The following is a 17662-nucleotide window of genomic DNA, read 5'->3' on the forward strand; positions in this document are numbered from 1 at the left end:
AGTGATGATGATGATAATGATGAAAACGGCAATCACAGTGATCAGTTAAGATGCCAAATAGGTAAATTCTTGCAGGTTTCGTCTGCTGTTCTCAAGTGTATTCTCAAATAAAGACGTTACATGCTTATAAACATGCTTATGAACATGCTTATAAAGATGCATACGAGGGTTTATCTTGCACCTTGATATAATGTTTGCGAGAGTTCTGCGTTGACAAAACAGGTTTCTTTTCTTCTGTTAGGTTGTCATCTAATGCTTATTGTCTAACGGACACGTCGTTATCATTTACCCATGACGTTAGTCACAAATCCACGAACTGCTTCATCGCTATCCCTCAATAAAAATAAAACTGCATCTTGTAAGGCAACAAACATTTTAGTTGTACATGGACCCTTTAAACTGCCTGCATATGTGGCATACAATGTAGGCAATTACTAGAAATTACTAGGATGTGAACCCTCGTCTCTTTTTTCGGAGATGGCAAGAGAAGAAGGTCGCTTGCGATGGATGGTCGAGCAGAGGAACAGAGCCTCTGTGTGCGAAGGGCAGGTTGCCTTCTCGCTACTATTTTGGCTACTACTAAGTCCTTGTTTAAGAATCCGCGTGGTAGAATGCTCCTTGAGCGATGCTTTACAGCTTCTATTGTAGAACCAAAACTTCCGATGGGGCCTTGGTGAAGGGCCCATTAAATTTGTTCAAGGCCTGTCAATGAAGCATTTTTAATGAGGCCCCCACAGGAGTTGCAGCCCCCTTAGCCCATATAAGTTAATCCGTTCCTGTGTATGACACTACATCGTCCTGGTGCCTGCGCATATCTTGCGGTATTACAAATATCATTTTTTTCCTTTCATGCGTTCTTTTTCACGACACTTTCAATTTACCTTTCTTTTGCTGTAAACGTCAGTTTGATTCGTTCTACATCTTGTCTGCTGTTTAATTTCTTTTTTGCTTTCTTTAGTCAACAATGAATATGGCTTGGCACAGAGTGCACTTCACTGTACTTGATGAATACCAATGGTGCTCTCTTATATTAACAAAAAAAGATGAAAAAAGTAACAGATGTATGTGGGAGACGACAGAGACTAACAAGCAGATGTTATTTTAATAAAATTCGAAGGAACAGCCTTAATTGAGAGGGAGAGAGATTGGTTGACAGAGACGACTAAAATCTGCTGACCTCACTATAGCTGTCTAGCACGCGGATGCCTTCTTAATATCAGTCGGCAGTGTGGCGAATAGAGGAGAAAGGCCAGGAAGATGTCAGAGACAGGGATATATGATGGAAGAAGGAATACGGAGCTGGCAGCTCGGCTCGCATGAGTTGCTTTCCAAATGCCACATGCACTAAGCCGGATCGCGGAACGCGAATAACCCGCTGCTCCCACCACCTTGCGGTTGCAAATCTTGTTACCTTGCGTGCGTTAGACACGCTGTCAGTTCGTGACCGGTCAATGAAGTTGGCCAGGCTACAACGGGCGTTATCTTGCACCCGGGCGAATCCACGCAGCCAGAGGAGGCTTGTTGACCCAAGGCGGGCTAAAGCGATCAGTGTTGTCAGAGGACTTTGTCCTTCTGCAAACTATATGCCGGTGTGAGGATAAAGAAGATGATGGCCATACAACGCTCCACTCTGCGCACTTCATCTAAATCATATTAAAGTTTGAAAGTAACGTTTAGGGCTCTGCGATTAGCGCAGTCTGGCTTTCAGTGGGTTGCGGCCAAGGTCTCCGGTATACATTGCTCAGCGTGGTAAGCGATGTCAATACGCTGTCGGCAAGAATAAAAGATAAATTTGGGCGTTCTTATTTTCTATCAGCTGCAAGAAACTGAATACATGGGGTCCGCACTGAATCTCGCTGCCTAGAAGCAGTGCACTGTGTTGGACAAGCGCTAAAATATCGTCTGGATCTTCAGGTCCTGAAAGCACTGAGTTTTCAATGATAGCAGGTTTTTCTAACCTATTGTGGCCGGTGCTCAGTGAGCATGGTGAGAGGTATTAGCGAGTAACGTTTATCTGTGAACAACCGGCCCCCTAATGCATGGCCTATGTGTAGAGCTTGACCAATTGCTGACCGTGCATTGGTCATCAAGCTATAAGCTATAGAGCATACAAACTCCACTACACGCAGCTACGCAGACTATATAAAATACCGAACACAGCTAAGAAGTTACAATATTTTTCGCTGATACTTTATGCAGCAACTTCGCCACCCTGAACGTAGAAATTTGAACTTTAACTTTCCGCTTGCAGATACACATATGTAGAAGGTTAAACAGAGGGCATTTAATTTCCAGAGACACATTGCTAGAACATTTCTGCCAGATAACGAAGCCCTAAGAGCACAGCACAAAACGCTCACGAAGAAGAATTATGTTTTGTTTTGGGTTGATAACTTGGACAGCAGCTCATGCGTGAAAAACGAAGCCAGAGCCTATATAATAGGAACTGTTATATTTATTACTGACCTGACGAGAAGCAGCAGCTGTCCCAAGCTGACCTAATATCCTTCATTTGCTTTCATTTCAATAAATATAAAAAGGGCTTGCGTATAGTGATCAAACGATGGTTGCGTCTGCTATGGCCGACACCGTCTCCTGTCCATAAAACTTGTACGTATAAGCTGTAGCTCCACTGCGATTTTTCTGCAGAGGGCAACTCATACGCGCTCAAGATCTGGAGTAATCCCAATCGGAGGCAGAACGCCGCGCCGATTCGACGCATACGTGCATGAATATTATCTTAGGTTACTGCATATTTGAAGCCTGAACCGAAGAACCGGAAGTGCGATCGTGTTTTGATATTGACATTAGTATTCAAACACCGATGCCCGCGCACTGGGGAAAAGTGTTCACTCTGAAAGCGGCGGTCTGGGATGTAAACAGAATTCGTTATCGAGGCCATTTCCCCAACACGGGATCTATGTATCCTTCATTTGACGTCACGCTCCGTTCTATTTCACTTGTAAACCATAGCTGGCTCGTAATCCACGCATTTTATTGCTGGCAATTTTTCCTAAATAATCGGACAAAGACAAGTGGTGTATGGCTTCAAATACGGTGTTTTACACCGTTATAAAAAGACATAGAAATGCTACACACTTTTTTTGTGACATAATGTACTAAACTGCTTCGAACCAAGAGCTCCAACTTGCTTAAAATACAGCGCTGAGAATAATGAAGCAGGAGAGGCTAGCAACAGACATAGGCCTTGTGTTAACCTCACACATCTCTGTCGAAAAGCGTATACTCGAGAGGACCTTTAGTGATACACAGCACTTTATACGACAGTGCGGACAGGTCTTAAGGCTCAAATGGTCAAAGTTTTCCCGAACTTTTCGAAAGAAAGGAAAGAGAAATAAAACAGAAAAGGCTAATGGCAGTGCCCCGTGTCCACTGTGGAATGTACGAATTCGGCACCAACCTTGTAATGCCGCCCCGAAAAGAATGCGCATTAGCGGACGCCTTTGGACAACTTTTATCATCGCTTCCTTACGTTCCTTTTCACGCGCCCTTAAAAGCGAAAGATCTTTTCTCCAGCCGAATCCGCGAGAAGAAAAAAAGAAAGTAAAAGAAAAGCTGTCAGTCGCGCCATTCTAACGCGCAGTTCTTCCCCGCAATGTCTTGCGGCTATTTGATAACAGGAAATCTTCAAAAAAAAAAAAAAAAAAAACGTACTTCGACAGGCCGGCGGATTCAAGACGAGATAAAGAGAGGGCTCGGTCGAAAAAGGAAAATGGCGTTCCTGTTGAAAAAAGGGTGCCCGCTTCGGTCTCTAAAAGAAGCTTTGAAGCGATAACCATCACACTTTATCGAGACCGAAGCACGGACGATAAAATAAGCTATAGGGGAAGCGAACGACCGGAAGGAGGGAGGAAAAGAAATGAAGTTCCAAACGTTGCGATTCTCGTCGTTCTTTCTTTTTCTACATGCGTCGAAAACATTTCCTTCTGCCTGTCGACTACGGTAGCGAGCAAGGCGATCGGCGACCGCACTCTTGCCAGTTGAACTCTTTCCTCCAGAGAGCTAGAGCGCTTCGATGTGCTTCCCCCGGACAGTCCCGGACAGTCAGAGTCGACGCTTCTAGTCAAAAGGAAACGTAAGCTTCTTCGAAAGACATGCCGAAGACTTCATGAAATGGACGGGCCGCGTACTATCTCGCGTCGGCCGTGTATCTGGCAAGCCAGAACCGAATGCCTCACGTGAAACAGAAGGAGAAAAATAAAATAAAAGAGGTGGTAAAGGCGCAGACGAAAGCCAAATACATTTTTCCAAGAAGACAGGAGGCCAAATAACGGGAAGAAAGTATGGGGAGGGGAGGCGAGCGAAATAGTGCAGTTTGTGGTCCGTTAGAGTGCCTCTCTCGGTTATTCTTAAGTCAGCATTTCAAGATACGACTCTTGCGCTTCTTTTTCTTTTCTTTTTTCTTGTTTAGTTTTGCTTGCCCAAGACTTCAGAGACTACTGGGTAGGTGGTGTCATCGCTTCTGACCAGATATTTCCCGACAGTCTGCGTTTTGGCAGTGGAAGCAACTCCCACTTTCCACTTGCGCTCATCTTGGTCTCCCAGAACAAACGTAAAGTCGAAAAAGAAAACTATCGGCGTGACTCTTCTTTTTTCTTTTTTTTTTGCGAGTGTGCCTCACGATCTGAGTTCGCCAACAAGAGGGCTCCGCAGTATATGACAAGGCTCTGGCGAGATAACGAAATCGCTCCGGGCAACGTTTGACACTGAGTCCTTACAGGCAAGTAGCGCTAAGCCTACTGAAAAACGTTTTCGAGAATTTTCATTGTTTATTTCAATTTTTTTTGTAGCAACGCCGCTTTTTGCCATAGTGCGGTCTTTAATGCAGGTCACTTGGTTCGAAATGAAATGTGAAGCCTGCCCAAGTTGTCTCGGGAACATTTAAAATAGTGACGCGAAGCTGGTACACCTAATCACTCTATTGTATCTATTTCAGGTTCCCCATTTGATCGAAACTGGTTCGACTAAAACACGTAGTAAGAACAAAGTTATTTAAGGTTCTCACTTTAACGAGCTCTTACCTCATTACATATACCTAAGTGTTCATAGGAGTGTGCACTGTGACTTCAGATTTACACTGTGTCAGAGCAGTGTCCCACTGCGGGTCTGCATGCCTAATACAGACCACGGAAGGCCACGAGAAAGTATGCATGTTCATGATGTATGGATTTCGTAAAATGTGTCGGTATTATAATTGCTGGATAATTAAAGCATTGAACAAATTTAAGACTGATATGCAAAGCCCGCAGAGTACTACTGAACGTGCCAAAGCCGCGTGGCTGACATAATTTGTGCATTCAACTAACATAAAGAACTCTATTATCTCTCTCGTACGTTGGACCTTATGCCGGCACATTATTTCAGTTTTATCTAAGAAGGGGTTACATCGACACATGCAACCCTGATCTATTTCTAACGTCCAGTGCATGCTCTTGAATCCTGATATTTACACACCGACCAGTCTGTCTTATCTATGTAGGATTTTCCGCACGAACACAGAATTCGGTACACCACAGCAATAGTACAACTGACGTACTTGCTTTTAACATGACACTAAAAGCAATTATTAACGTGGACTGTTAAAATACCAATCTAGAAACCTCGTAGCACTTGTTTCGTGCCAAGGAGAGACTTAGTTTAAGAGAAAATTGCGTTCGAAGGGTCCGCATACCTTTAGCGTGATTCAAACCTCCCGCCCCCCTGCCCGAGTGGTGATGTTGCATACGTCATCACTGCCCTTTACTACCATCGGTGAGTAAAAGGGCGCCCGACAGAGAGCGCTATAGTTTTTTGAGCAAAACGCAAACGCGCAGCCATGGAGAAATTGAGCCATGACAGAGCGCTGGATTCGCCGATCGAGAACAAAAGCTCCGTTCGCGATAACATTGAACCCTTAAACAATATCGAGCATCAGTATATCACTTTAGCTTGACCTAATATTTGCTTTTAGTATCCCTTTAAAGAAGTGTGACTCGCAATTAATGTTTTGCGTGATTGCAGATCTTGGAGGCACATATGATACCCAAGACGCTTCACACTAGACGTCTCACCAGTGCTAACGCTACACCCTTATTCTCGTTCAATATAAGATCCACTAAGTAAGTGGAACCTATGTGGCACTAGATTATGCGCTTATTGCTTAGTGGAACCTATCTGGAACACAATTAGGGGTGTTATACAGTAGCAGTGGCAAGATAGTCTACCGATGCAAGAGTCCACGGGCGATATTCTGTAACAGTCTACCTAGTTGACTGTCCATTTCGGCTGTCGCTGATTGGCTGCTGCTTGACGTGCAGGAAGGTGCCAACCAGTCTCCTTCCTGCACGTCAAGCAGCAGCCAATCAGCGACAGCCGAAATGGACCGTCCACTAGGTAGACTCTTACAGAATACCGCCCCTGGTTTAAGCACGGTCGTTCCACAAGTTCTACTTCATAACTGGAACGTTTTCGCAAATATGCTCCACTTAATGGAACTTATGGAGGGTGAGATTAAGAGTGTAAGTGTAAGTAAAGACTCACAGGATGAACAAAAAGCGGACGCCTACCTTCGTGGTCCTCGTAGACGAGGGCGAACCTGTTCCAGCCCCATGTCTTGATGAGGTCTACGTACGCCTTGGCCAGCACCGCGGGCTTGGGGAAAAGGTTGATGGAGAGGTCGTCCCGCTGCAGCTGGAAGTCCCAGCGCATCTCGATGTGCGGCACGTCCAGCGCGTCGCAGATGGACTGCACGTGCATGCTGGTCACGTCCGACGACGGCCCGAAGATGCCCGCGATGCCCGTGCTCAGCAAGCTGCACACTGAGAACAGACACGAAGGGAGCGAGGATTAGAACACGGCGCCCTACTAAGGCGGCTGTCGTTCGTCACAGAGCTACCACCTATTAGGAGCATCCGCTTCGCCCGCCCTCCGACAAGGTATACCGAAAGGGGCCCAAGCTATAGGGAACGTATTTGGCAATGCGCTCGTACCTTTTATAATTGACACCGTGGATAAAGAGAGAGAAAGGGAGAAAGTAAGGAGGGGAAAGGCAGCGAGGTTACACGACCGTCCGGTTTGCTACCCTACACAGAGGTAAGACAAAAAGGGGATAGATCGACAAGTAGAGAGAGCGTGAGCAATGAGTATACGCGGGAGGATGTGCAGGAGCACTCTACACGGTCACTCAGGACGGTGCACGAATCGATTTTTGTAAAGCGAAGGATGCGGCCACGGTTCGATTACCTCTGACTCGGATAACATTTTTCAGCGAGTTTGTCCATGGTGCTTCTTTATTTCGACTGGACTCAGGACAACATGGACAAAGTTGCTGACAAATGTAGCGCATGTCGACTTTCTGCGGTGACGGAACAGTGTATACATCATTGAAAAAGATTGTTTCCTTCATTACGAATATCAGATTGATCCTCAACGCTTCCGGTGTCTTTAAATAGCAGTCTTCGGGCAGCGTTTTCAGTTGGGCTGGTTGGTTGCTCATTGTACAGGGGCACAGCGCAGGAATCTGATGAAGACGAAGAGAGGTGCCATTGCGCGTGTTTCACATGATGTCTGCGCTGTTCCTGTGTACTTCAGGTAGTGGTTAGAACAGTTAGCAGCCAGGCTTTCCGTGGATAACATCTAAAGGCTGTGTTGCATTTGTACTACGAATCAAGTTTGAAACTGTGAAAATTCTTGGCTCGTAGAGAAAGAATTACTGCGCATTGGGAGCAACAAATACATTTCTAAAGGTATTGAGATTTTATGACCAGAGTGAGTGTATGTACGTGGCTGTGGATCTACATGCCGATTTTTATGTTTGTGTGATCATTGTGTCAATTACTCACCCAACAAATGGAGAAGCACGACATGGTATCAGCGAGGCGAACATGGCAAGCTTTTTATTAAAATAGCATCTCTCTTGGCCACAAATCAGCGCTCGTGTTCTGAAAATGTGTTCATACTTTCTGACTGTGTCATTTTGCATTGGATTTCACTATGAAGGCCGAACAGCTTGTTAAATTTTCCGTGTTAGAGACATTTGTTAAAGGCTTCAAACAGGTAAATAGATGGAACAGTCATGCCAATCCTTAGGGTTTTTCTTTGTTTGACGAGCTTTCTTTTTTCCAGGACTTTAATGCACTGAAACATAATTAAAGGAAGATACAATGCGAGAGAGATTTGCTTGAACGTGTGGCTAGTCGTTACTTGTAGTACTCACGGTTTGTTTTCGCATTCGTGCGACTGAACCGTAACGATGTGCATGGGTTATTTAGAATTTAGGAGTTGCAGTGGCAGCAAGAAAGAAGCTGAACGACCATATTTACATGTATACAATCGGGCTTTCGTTACAGCCCGCTCTACACCCTTACAAAAGTCGTTATAGAAGTTTCGCTATGTCCTTATTGACTTCACGTTATCTTTAAAACACTTTCTTTTGAGATGCAATGGAAACACATGCATGACGTTTGCAAGGGCGCATCCTGAACATGTTCAACGGCCACTCCAAGCTGTTCTTTTCAACTCACTAGAACAGATTAGACAGGCCGCCGAGGAAACATGTACTTCTGAGTGTGCCATGCTACTGTTCCCGCCATACGTCGCCTGAAAGACAGGCGTAAGCAGCAGACAGACGGACAGCAACGCCCTCTCGTGCCCCGTCAGACAGCCTTCTGTACCCGACCATATACTCGAGTTTTCTTGAGCGTGCCTAAATCGTCTTCACACCCAGAAAACTCGGGCCACTTTTGTAGACAGTGTAATTACCCCTCATTTGCTCACAATCTTATCTTTTGCTTTTAGTTTTCAACGACGGAGTTGCCTTTATGTCCTTCTTTTCTTTTCCTTTTCTTTCATTTCAATTTTTTCTGTTCTTTTTTTTTGTTTTATTCATTTTTTTTTGTAGTGCGCGATATGCACCTAAGAAAAAGCGAGTGCACGTAATAGGTTCGTGCTGTCACTTTTTTTTTTTTTTTTTTTTTGCTGCTGCAGTATGTGTCTTCAGCTTCTCGCTCTTTCCCACAGGGCACAACACCCCTCTCACTCCTTATTCTTTTATTTACACTATAATATTGCATTCGTCATGCAACTATACGCTATATCATAATAAGTGCACACGCGGTATCACTGCTTTCACACTCTGTAATCATTCAGCGGCAATTTGAACTCGCTCAAAACAATGCATCCTATGCGGGTGCCCCGCGTTCGCGCCTTTAGCTCAACCGTCTTCTAAGCGGACAATCACACGCGGTGAAGCTTACAACAACTTGACATGTTTCTCATCCGCGTTCGAACTTTACCGACACAAAATGAGCTTAGCGTCCAGGATTGTCTGTGTGTGCGACAGCTGCCTCATTCGGGTGCCAGCTAGTTGTCAAATAACGTGGTATTACGAAGAGATTTAAACCGGGTGCTTTCGCGTTCTTCCTTCCTGACAGCCGGCATGTCAGGATTTCGGTTCGACAGGAGCGCAACGATGGCGTGTTTTCTCCTCCGCACAAAAAAAGAAAGCTACGGAAAACTTAAGCTTCGACTTTAAGAGTGGAACGCGGTAGCGTTCAAAGATCCCCGACTGTTTCTCGCGCTTCCCGCCAACTGCAGCGTATGTAAACGTAGTGCTCACTTCCTGTACGCGGCGTGCTATGTTGTGGTTGCCAGCGCGAGCGGCGCACTGTGGCCGCTGGGCGCATTACACCTCGTTCGGTTGTAAATAGGTTCAGATCAGCGATGCCCGCTATGTAATAACCACGTCATGTTTTGTGACATAAAAGTATGAGACTTAATGTTACATCGAACTATATGACGCACACCTCTGTTATCTTTCATTATTATGTGTGACACTATTTTTTTGGGTCGTGAGTGCGAGCAGTGAGAAAAGCCTCTCTAATCTTCGCAGCATTGCCTGCTGCATATGAAACGAAATATAGCTCTTAATTAAAATGTTGATATTTTTGTCAGATGCTCGGGGCAGTTTATTCAAACTTTGATACGGTGAGATAAAAAGGAATTATATGCCGCGAAGAAGTGTTGCGGGGGTTAGGATTGGAAGCCCAGTATCAAAGGATCGAACAAAATGAAAGATATCATAACGTGACAGTTGTAAAAGCATTCTTCTCAGTCCTTTCTGGTTGATTCGTATTGCCGCAGGTTGTACACCGCTGCACGCAAATACTGATCCCTTCGCTTGCTGTGTGCTCAGCAATTAGATGTCAAGTGCAGCCGATTTTACGCATATCAAGTGGATTCAGCGCCCCTCGACAGAAAAACTAAAAGATAAACGCTCCGAGTGAGTGTTGCTAGAGGATGGTGTCGGGAATAAAAACAAATACAAAAACAAAAACAAAAAGAACCACGGTGGTCCCTACCCTCTCAACTCTATGTACACAAAATGGGAGCGGGAGAGCAAACGAGCCCGCTGACGTTTTGAAGTTTAACGCAATTACAGGTCGCTGCACGATGGTCGATGGGTTAACAGGAAAGCGCAGAAAAAAAAAAAAAAAGGCGCTCGCTCGACGTACGGCTTTAACAGGTTCCACGCAACAGGTTTAATTAGGGTTACCGGAACCGTCTAAGCCATTTCAAAAAGGGGGGATGCCAAAGAAAAAAAAAAGAAAAGTGTGACAAAATTAAGAACTAATGATGAAAGCCAAACGTATAGTTTGAAGCGTGACCACAAAAGTGGTAATTACGGGCTGAACCCCCTTAACCGCTGTTATGAAAATACTGCCAAACAGCCCGGTCGTCTGTCGACGCAGAATGTCTCCCCTTAACAGGTGTCCCTCGCTGTTCTGCTTATGTTTGCGGTGTGCCGATTAATTTGATTTACAGGCGAGCGCATGGTCTGCATAAAGAGAAAGATATGCATATGATAATATCATCGCTGCTCGCATCAGGTTAACGTGTGTATCTAAATATACGTGGTAAATTTAAAATCGTGACAAGCTACACAATGGCGACGCGAACCTTCCCGAAAAAAGGAAGGCAGGAAGAAGAGTCAGAAGAACTGGGAGGTTAGCCACTCAGATAGCCGAAATATGACAGTGCGTTCTAGATTTTTGATTAGAAATGCTGATACCGCTGGAAGTATTATTAGTGTCGTCATCTAACACGAACGACTGCATGTAAAAAAACATCGTTGAACTTTTCATGCACGCGGCTCTCTGGCCAGAAAAAAAATACGGCATAAATGAATGAATGAATGAATGAATGAATGAATGAATGAATGAATGAATGAATGAATGAATGAATGAATGAATGTTTATTCCGTTTAAATAAACTTAATTTCATTTAGTTAAGCTTTAAAGGACCGAAGGCATTATATAAGGCGGACGGAATACAATGTAAGATATCCAATAACATGGAATTTATATACAATTAACTATATACAGAGAAAGTTTTGATAAATGTAGGAGACAGTGGGTGAAAATAGTTTCCGTTGATTCTATGGTACCATGAGAGTCACACAAGTCATAGGCACGGTATAGTATACCTGTCGTTATAAAGTGGTATAGATGACCAGCACGGGAGGTGTCACGCTGAGAAAGTTCATCTAGCATCTTGCTATTCTAGTGGCTGTATCGTCTCTGGAAGCAGTGTCCGGCTGCTTTGTCACAACTGCTCAAATAATATGATGCTGCTACAGATGATGCGCGAAAGTGGACTGAAGCACAAAGCACGGTCTAAAAAAAAAAAAAAAAAGCCTTAGGCAATCGACTCACTTCTTTTCACACTGTGGCTCAGTCAGTCGTAACTTTTGTCGTTAAAATCATAAGTGCAAGTCCGCTTCAGGACTGGTACTCCTCCCTCACATTTCCGATTACATCAGTGTTTCATCAGCAGAACGGCTCAGTGCTTTAGTTTTTCCTACCCTCAGTTCGTTTACTGCGCTTCCATCATCGTCTGCACTTCACTTTATGTGGACCCTATACTATTACACTAATAGACCATCGGCTATCTGTTCCACGCTTCCTGATACCTGTTAAATTCTACCTCTTCCAAGTCACCTCAACTAGAATATCGTTCCCGGCACCCCACATCTATTCGGTACGGCTATACCTCAGGATTGATTGCTTGGTTTTACAGAGCTTCTGAAAACTCCAGTGAACACTGTATGTCTAATTTTTTTTTCCTTTTCCGCCACCCAGAATGTCGACCCTACAATCATCAGGCTCAAGAAAATAAAACTGCAACTTAGTTATGAAATCGCAGCTTAGGAGAAGGTGCTTCACGTCATTTTCTATTATACAGATTTAATGACTGTAATGATAGAAGGCTGTGCAGTTTTCGAACGTAAATTGAAGTTATTTTACCGAATTTGTCGCATATCTGATACAAGATCGCAGCTCTGATACAAAGCCTCATGCCCTGTAGGTTTGGATAAAAATTTGCTCAAAGGCCTAAAAACATTTTACGCGACGTAATGCAAGGCGTAACCGCTCATCGTATCAACCTCTAAGAAAACACCTCTAAAAATGCACCCCCCCCCCACCTTTTTTTTTAAATTTTTGTAAAGCATAAAATTATTATTTCAAGGTGCACACTGGTAGGATGTGCATGGCGAAATCCTTTAAACTACAGTATACTGACCGCACTTAGCACTTCATCCACCAGCATCAGACTTTCGAAGCCTCTCCAACATCTCACCTCTAGTTCTAAAAACTGCCTGATGAAGCCCCAAAAGAGAAGGCCAACTCCGAGCACCGCCGACTTACACTCGCATCAGAAATAAGCAAACTTATGACACCCACCGGAAGCTTGCCATTCTCAGACTTCCATTGAAATTCCGAGGCCGCTGTCAAGAATTCTATTTTTTTTTTCAAAGAAATTGCGCAGGAAGTGGAGGAGGCTCCTTTCACGGGCAGCGACAGAGCACAAATACGGAGTGAAAGACCAAGACAACAGTGCTACACTTCCTCTTGCGAATAAAGACGCATGAAAAGGGCCCAAGTTTGCCGTAGCGGCAGCGTCGGCGACAGCAAATATAGAACCGAAGGAATTCACGACGAAGAAAAGGAAAGGGGGCCATGGGGGCGACAGCAGGCTACCCCCTCTTCCTTCCATTCTCTCTCTCTCTCACTCACTCCTTCTCTCTCTCCCTCTTTCTTGAGCGAGGCAAATCAGTGCACGTGCCCCGCTGAAAGGCGAGTACGGTATGTGTGCGCGCGCAAGCGTTCAGGGAAAGCGAGATCGACAGATATCTGCGAAGCCCGTCGGGCCGCTAAACAAACAGCACCGCGCCGTAACGTTTCTATGTAGGTTCAACAGGTGGCGCCTGTTTCGCCAGCTAGAGTACTTATCGATCGCGGTCGCTTGCTGCTGCCGCTGTTGAAACCGAGACTGCATGATCACTAAAGAAGGAACGTTCAGTGGAAAGAACGTCCCGATTACGCATAAGCGCAAACGTCTCTACATCTGCATCTGAGAGGATGCGGAGGCAATTTGCCGACCTGTTGACAGCCAGTGCAGAATGATGACTGCTGAAGTACGTCGTTAGGTCACCGCGATGGAGAGCGCTAATATTCTTGACAAATACGATCCCCGCGTCCTGTGTCAACACCACCTAGATATCACAAGGCCTACACACTCCCATCATGACGTCATGCTACCTGGCCCTACTGCCATAGAATCTAATGGGGATGCTCCCGCGTAAGCAACACTGATTTTGACGTCACCGCTTTCGTCACGCCAGCCTTGGCAATGGAAATTTCGGGCCAGGTAGCATGACGTCATAGATCAGAGTGCGTAGGCCTGTGCTATCTAGGTGGTGTTGGCTGTGTCCCCTGACCGTATCTATCTGTTTGCTAAGCCTGTTGAGGTCCGTTGAATTTGCTTCATTCTGTACACTAGTGCCGTTCTTGAAGTGCGCCGGCCTGAGTGACCGTTTATAGTCCCCCTGTGCATCCTCCCGCGTGCTTGCAATGCTCACTCTCTCTCTTTTTCTCTCTTTCTAGTTGCTCTTTCTATCACCCCTGTCGCTTATCACCTGTGCGTGGTAGCAAACCGTGCGCTCGTCTGGTTTATCTCCCTGCATTACGTCTCCTTGCTTTCTGTCTCTCCACTTAGTCCACCTGTCTTCGGTTGGTGGGAGGCACGAAGTTGTCATGTCTTATTCAGCGCGCTGCCTAGAATCTTCTCTCTCATCTTTATGTTTCCGGACGTGGAAAGTTCGATTTACTTCTGCAGAGTTCTATCCAAGCGTTTCTCGCTGTTTCTCTCTCTGCTGATTTCATCAATGTCCAGTACATCAAAGCGCAACTAACCCCCCTTTGTAAAGGCCAACCTTCACGGAGCGAAAAAGCGACGAACTTTCGGCGGCGGCCGCCCGCCGCCCGACGTCAATAAACTCGCTGTTCGCCGCCGATCCACTCCCTCCAGATATTCGCCGCCCAGCGAACCGCTGCCACCCGAAGTCGTACGGCGCGGCGGAGAACGTGGACCAATCGGAACCTAGCACAGAGGTTGGCTTTCGTCGGTCGCCCGTCGGCGGGAGTTTTGGTTGTTGACGCCCGGCTACTGTTGGACTATTTCTACGTTCGCTTCAAACGCTTGTTTTCCAGCGCCGTTTTTCCTCCTTGTTTGTTGTTGCGCCTCAATGTTCTAGTAAATAATATTTGGTCACTGCTTGTTTTGCTTACTCTATGTAGTTAGAGGCTTCGCTAGCCGATGATGCTCTGCCCATGCGTACCCGCAACATGATGCTTTGATGTACGGCCGTGTTTTGACAAGACGTTTGATTTACGTTTGCAGGGTGTAGATCACTGGTACACCTGAGAAAAACGTGAGCTGAAGCATCGCGTAGGTGCGGCGTATGGGCGGCTCGCTACTTTAAGAGACAAAAGAGAGCCTTCTCGCAAGCCACGTACGTGACCCCCCCACCCCCCATTTCGGCGCGCCTTTGGTATACCCTTTGCCCAGCTCTCGCGACGCAGTGGAACGACAATAGTCAAAATCGGTACCACCTGTGTGGCACCTCGAGGGGTAGAGGGGGGCTTGATAAACCTCTTCCACGTGGCGACGATTGCGGCGCGACGACAGGGGTGACCATCCGCTGGTGCGTGCCGGGTTTTTCGGGTTCTTTTTCTCTGGAAAAGTCGGTTGACTACAACTGTTGCAATGACGACTACGGCCGCTATCGATGCATCGCTCCTTCTCTTCTTGTTTTTTTTATTGCGATAGCAATTATATGGACACTCCAAAGCAGATTTCTGCCGTCGGCGTCGCCGTCGTCGTCGCCGTCGCCGTGAGGTTCCGTATGACGTCAATGGAGATGAAATCGTCGCAGCGCGCCGCCGAAAGCTGTATGTGCGAGTGAAAGGGCGCGAGGGATGCGCGCTTTCGCGGGGAGTGAACCCACGGCGGAGAACAAACGCGCGTTCTGCGCCGTGCTCTATCATTGCTCCGTATAGCTCTCTACAAATTTGCTATCGCAATTGATGCTTCGCCTTTCAGGTGAAACTGCGACAACTTTTTTTAAAGCAGCAACTTCTTTTTCAACTGGAGATGATGGTTTCGACGGACGATTGCCATGTCCGTCGTCACATAATGAGTTTCCGTGTTTCGTTAACGGCAGGGTAGGTTCGAAGGCGGAAGCTGACGGGAGAAAAACTCAGCTGTTGCCGAGCGGAGCGAGCCGTAAAAAAACACAGGGTCACAGACGAGGGATGGTATCGGCTAAATACCGAAAAAAAAAAAAAAGCCTAAGTAGGTTCCGGCTAACAGCGAGCACTTATGTACGCACTTTTTCAGGTCAGTTGGCTCATTTTACGTGTAAAAACATTGCTTTCGAAACATTTTTACCTTCTGCTTTCATTCGCCAACGTCGCTTTCGTTGCCTAGCTCATCTGGCCACAATAACTCCTCGCGGCCTGCGTCGACCGCATGGTCGGCGGCGTTCGCCCGCTCTTGGTTGCATGGAGTGTGGCGAGACGAATTCGCGGTGGCGCTTCGCGCTGGATTTTTCGTCACGTGAAATTCGTCGCGAAAGTTCGCTGCATGGAGGTTGGCCTTTAGGCTTCAATTCACGAAGGGCATATTTTCTTGTTTCTAGCGTGGCCGAGAGTCGCACATTCGCACCCCTGGAGTCAGTACATCTGGCTTGCCAAATTTTTCTACAGTGCCGCTTGTTCTCCTGCGTGCATTGCTTGCGTACAAACGCAAGTATGTTTGCATCTTCTGGTAGTTTGTGAACCGCTGACATGAAGTGTTTCTCGATGAATACGCCCCTCTGACGTGAAACTTCTTCTTTATTTTATTTTCTCAGAAGCCTGCTCTCATATAAGTCGCTAATGCATCGCACGGCTGCCAACATCACATTGAACAATCGAAGAAATATAATTCGTAGGGGCTAAAGGGTTGCCATCTCCGAATTTCAGCTCTAAAAGTAATGTAAAACTATCCATTTATAGCAAGGGTGGTCTTGTTTATTTTTTTCTGAAAGATGTATATGCATGGCAAAATGTGAACTAAGTGGATTTGATTTGCGGCAGGGGACGTTCAAAGTTACTTTTACTGCTTTCCTTGCAACGCCCGTGTCCACGAGCAGCGCAGTTGGGTTACCCGCGAGTGGTTTGGAGGTTCACTGGGTTTTAGAAAAAAAGAAGGAAAAAATAAACAACGAGGAACAGGAAAGGAGACGCGGTAAGTTGATATGGCAGTTTCTGCCTGTAAGGACAATAGTGCCGCCCATGGACTATCGACAACCTCCGAACGACCAGCCAGCGGCTCACAGAGCCTGGAACTATATTTGCCGAAGCGAGAAAGAGAAGGCTCAGCCATTTACGTTCATGTTCCACCATGAAAGCAATGGCTTTCCTGAAATAATGTACCTTGTATACGCGTAGGCACTTCAACTGCTTTTCCAGAAAAAGCAGCACGCCTTTAGTGCTCGCAGTTTAGAGGCTATCATGCAGTTCACTTTCCTTGTGTGTGTGCGCGTGCTTTTTTTTTCTCTCTCTCTCTCAACAATTTCTAACAGCTGCTATCGTACTCCACCAGGTCAGTTCTGTGCACAGCTACAAAGCACGTAACCGATCCGGAGAACATTAAGCGGCTGGACTCAAGACTCGCTTTTCGGAAATGGAGATCCTCAGACCATGGCCGTGCGCATCGCTGGCGTAGAAAGCAACGGGAATTTTTTACGTCAAGTCGACAGATCTCGGCGACACTTTATAAGGGGTATGGAGTGGCGTCATCAAGGCCGCCATATTGTTGTACTGCCAGCAGGGTTGAGAGCACGCGTGTTACCTCGATTCTCTTATCTACAGCATGACAGGGTAACCTGTAAATAAGACAACAATATGGTAATGCGCGCAATTAGTGTCTTTCTCCTTTTAGGTGCGAAGAACCTTATGCGCTTGGGCTGTCTGCGTCTCCTGTCGGCGTCGTCACGGTAAGCAAGCGGCTCGTGCTCGCGCTCAGCACGCGTTCGTGCCACTGCTCCCGCGTTCGTCGTCGTCGTCTTCCAAAGCTGGCTGCGTGGCCGCTCATCATTCCAGCGTAGAATTTCACTTCTCTTCTGTCATCGTAATGGGGAGGCCGCGTTTACGGGGTTATCAGCCATTGCTTAAGCCAGTATGAGCCCATTAGCGGTGCATCACTGCATGCTTCGCATCTCCCAGGCTTCACGTTAGTGGAGCTGCATTTCGCTCAATGGGTCATGTGACACTTACGC

At 46.2% G+C, this 17662-nt stretch overlaps 1 pseudogene; it reads right to left on the bottom strand.

Annotated features, from left to right (window-relative positions):
* Positions 1-17662, bottom strand: part of LOC119461003 (glutamate receptor ionotropic, kainate 2-like) — a 310204-nt pseudogene that overhangs the window by 58961 nt on the left and 233581 nt on the right.

Source organism: Dermacentor silvarum, chromosome 8 (assembly GCF_013339745.2).
Source record: "Dermacentor silvarum isolate Dsil-2018 chromosome 8, BIME_Dsil_1.4, whole genome shotgun sequence".
NCBI classification, from domain to species: domain Eukaryota; kingdom Metazoa; phylum Arthropoda; class Arachnida; order Ixodida; family Ixodidae; genus Dermacentor; species Dermacentor silvarum.